The sequence below is a fragment of the Scyliorhinus torazame genome, chromosome 24, assembly GCF_047496885.1.
Source record: "Scyliorhinus torazame isolate Kashiwa2021f chromosome 24, sScyTor2.1, whole genome shotgun sequence".
Classification (NCBI taxonomy): Eukaryota; Metazoa; Chordata; class Chondrichthyes; order Carcharhiniformes; family Scyliorhinidae; genus Scyliorhinus; species Scyliorhinus torazame.
The window spans coordinates 49140953-49144925 of NC_092730.1; the positions used below are offsets into that span (position 1 = coordinate 49140953).

At 41.9% G+C, this 3973-nt stretch overlaps 1 non-coding gene across 1 annotated transcript; it reads left to right on the plus strand.

Annotated features, from left to right (window-relative positions):
* The first annotated feature begins 849 nt into the window (after positions 1-849).
* trnas-cga (transfer RNA serine (anticodon CGA)) lies at positions 850-930 on the plus strand. The gene has a single exon. It is a non-coding gene; the product is annotated as a tRNA-Ser (tRNA).
* Positions 931-3973: the final 3043 nt, after the last annotated feature.

A 3973-nucleotide genomic window follows, 5' to 3' on the forward strand; every position in this document is an offset into this window, starting at 1 on the left:
ACAGGTTGTGAGAGCAGGATTCCTTCATTATGTGTCAATGTCTGGTACTGTATGTGAGTGTGGGTTTCAGTCTCTATCAGACATTGGTACTGAATGTCAGTGTGAAAATCTTTCTGTATCTGTCAATCACAATTACCGTTTGGGAAAAGTGAGATTAATCCGTAACATCATCACGGCTGTGACAGACAGAGAAAGACACACAGAAATGCAGGTAGAGACTATCAGGACACACACACAATGCCACACAGAAAAGGTGCCGAGATGGTGAAACTGTTTTTTTCGTAAAATGTGTTTTCTGCTGCACACAGAGAGGCCCTGTTTGTAAATGTATACCCTGCTGTGTAACTGTTCTCTCTGCTGTGTAACTGTGCTCTCTGCTGTGTAACTGTGCTCTCTGCTGTGTAACTGAGCTCTCTGCTGTGTAACTGAGCTCTCTGTCATGGAACCGTGACTCTGCCGGGGACAGATCTTCATTGTGGTTGTGTCAAATCATTCCCTGTTGTGTAAATGTGTTCCCGGTTGTGGAAATATGATCCGTCTGAAGCAGAACCTTTCTGCGCCGTTACTGAGACGAAATCTCAATTCCAGATTTATCAAATCTTGTCACGAAAGGTGAGTTCAGGCCTCTGGATTCCCAGTCCAGCGACATAATCTTGTGTTCCTGTTATCAAAACAGTTCGTTCTTCTTAACATTCTCAATACTGTGAAGGTTCATCTAATGTTTTTTTCCCCACGCAGATTCAATCCCTACTCAAAGAAAGACTGGGACACCGTTCATCGCATTACTGCAATCCCGCGTGTCTGATATCACAATGCTTTCTATAGAACGAATTGGCTGCGTAGCTGTCAGCTGCGATGGCCGAGTGGTTAAGGCGTTGGACTCGAAATCCAATGGGTTTCCCCGCGTAGGTTCGAACCCTGCTCGCAGCGAAATAACGGCCATGTTGGAGCTATTTGTTCGAAAAATGCAGTTTTGTGTCATCATTCAATGTATTCTGATGAAATGTCATTACATTAGAATCTTCTTGTGCCCTGAAGCTGTTTTTCTTATTCTGCTTTCGCTCTGAATTTTCTTATTTGTCAGGACAAGATCATCACCTCAGTAACGTTCATATTAACTTCATCAGGAACCAGAATTGTGAAAATGTCTGATCACAAAGCAATGTGAAATTTATTTTTGTCACATCTTTTGCCAGAATTCATCATATGTCAGAATTTTTAATGTCTCTCATTGTGAAACTGACCAGCCGAACTGAAAGTTCTAGATAAAGCAGCGCAACAAATTGAAGGCTGGTTAACAGCCGGGAAGGCAGCAATGCTCCCCATATACCGTCACTGCCGACTTACCATGGCCCAACTATTGTTTATCTTCACTTTGCATTTGCTTGAGAGACTGTTTTTAATCATTCTTACAATGTTTATGCTATTTCACTCCAATTTAAAAATGTTCCTGAAAGTGTCAGGAACCATCCAGGAGATGGCACCAGTCCACAATACATTTATTTATGCAATTTATTTCTGATGTTCTGTGTGTAATAACAATCGCTTATTGTCACAAGTAGGCTTCAATGAACTTACTGTGAAAAGCCACATTCCGGCGCCTGTTCAGGGAGGCCGTACGGTACCATTACATAGGACTCTTACTCCGGCCTGAGACCTCAACTTGTCCTTGTGTCCCGATGCTGCCGTTTGTAACCTGCTTTGTAACCATCACTTTTATGAATTAGTCATCATTTTGTAAGTAACTTAGGTGCTAATTTCACCAGGTACCAGGTGTGTCCATAACACAGTTTGTAAACTGAAATGTACTTGTCTCATTTTTCTGGCCCGGATAACCCAGCTGTTTACTATTGTTTCTAACTGAGAACTCATGTGTTCAAAAAACATTTGTACTGAAAAATAATGAAGCTGGATTTTAAGAAAGAAGCGCACGAATGAAGGTTATTTTGTTTATTGAATTTGAGGAGTGTCCAAATTTAAAATGCTCATGAATGAAAGTGTCTTTGCCGAACGCCTCCCGTTCAGCCAGGAGATGGCACCAGTGCACAATAAATGTATTTATGCAGTTTATTTCCAATGTTAGGAATCATTACATAGGGCTCTTACTCTGGCCTGAGAGCTTACCTTGTCTCTGTGTCCTGAGGCTGCCATCTTCACCCTGTTTAAGCAATCATAGAATACTTCTTGTGCAGAAGGAGGACATTCGGCCCATCGAGTCTGCACTGATCATCCGAAGGAGCACCCAACCTACGGCCCATACCCACGTAAACGTTTGGACTCTAAGGGCTAATTTAACATGGCCAATCCACCTAAACTGGACATCTTTGGACAGTGGAGGAAACTCACGCAGACACGGGAAGAACGTGCAAGACTGTAACCCAAGGCTGGAATTGACCCCGGGTCCCTGAGTGTTAACCACGGTGACACCCAAAAGCCGACTCTGGTGGGATTTGAATCTACCGCCTCATGGCCACGAATTGCATGTTTTTGTATTAGTCATCATAATGTAAGCCATGATGTGGCGATGCCGGTGTTGGACTTGGGTGGGCTCAGTAAGAAGTCTTACAGCACCAGGATTAAGTCCAACAGGTTTATTTCGATTCACCTGAGGAAGGAGCTGCGCTCCAAAAGCTAGTGATTCGAAAGAAACCTGTTGGACTTTAACCTAGTGTTGTAAGACTTCTTATCACAATGCAAATACATCAGTTGCTGATCTCATCAGGCTCCAGGAGTGTCCGTAAACTGAATGTTGCTTGTGTCATTTTACTGACGCGATTAACCCAACTTTTCACTCTTGTCTCTATTTACGATTTGTTATTGTTTACTAATATTACTTACATTTATTATTACTGTTATTATTATTTACATTGTGTATTTATGCATGTCTTATGTTTTACATGTATGAACCGATCTGTCTGGACTGTATGTAGAACAATACTTCTCACTGTACCTCGGTCCACGTATTATGGGCCAGGGTTTAGAGAACCCCAAAGTATATCACGGAGTTCACCTGACCCACAACTTTAAATACATTTTGGTTATGGGGAGCACAAGGGCCCATTTTACAGGTGTGATGCAACAGAGATCTAAAGTATGTTTAAAACAAAAGTATTTTTATTACATGAATCCAGTTAACATTTTATAAACACACAGTAAACAGTATATCAACTACAAATCCTGACCACTCCCCAAAAGATACAGGACTCTATAGACAACCCTTGATAACGATCCAAACACCATCTGGTCTTTGCTTGCGAAATCCGACCAACTGTCCTGGCTTGAAACAATTCACACCTCTTTAACCTGGGGTTACCCCTCTCTCTGGCTCTGTAAAGACTTAATTACCTGCAAATTCTCGCATTTAAAGTCTTGCATCTTTGACTTTGTCTATATAAATGTTTCTGGAACCTACCTCTCCATTCAGCTGGGGAAGGAGCAGCGCTCCGAGAGCTAGTGATTTGAAACAAACCTGTTGGACTTTAATTTGGTGTTGTAAGACTTCTTACTGTATGTGAGAAGGGATAGAATCTCCGTGGAAAAAGACCATTGGATTTGGAGTCCAACCCTTGAACTATTCGAAAATCTCAGCTCCCTAAACGCACTGTTCGACTGATTAAATTGTTGGTGTAACAATATCAGTTACAGATATTCCAGAAATTCATGTTTTTTTAAAAAACATTGCGGTCAGTTGGGCGCAGTTGGTGAAGAAGTGCAGTATTGACTGCGGTGCATTATCTAACCAATCAGAAAAGGTACCAGCTTACACCTGACTAAAGTTAACCAGCTCCGATTCCTTTCAATTCCAGATTTATTAAATCAGTGAAGTTAACTGTCACCAGAGGCCGTGTTGGGATTTATTCTCTGTCCCAAAGATTAGTTCGGGCCGCTGGTTTCCCAATCCAGTGTCATAACCTTTCACCCCAGTTAACAAAACCCGCACATTCAGCTCATGACTAAACATCTTCCTGAGGAG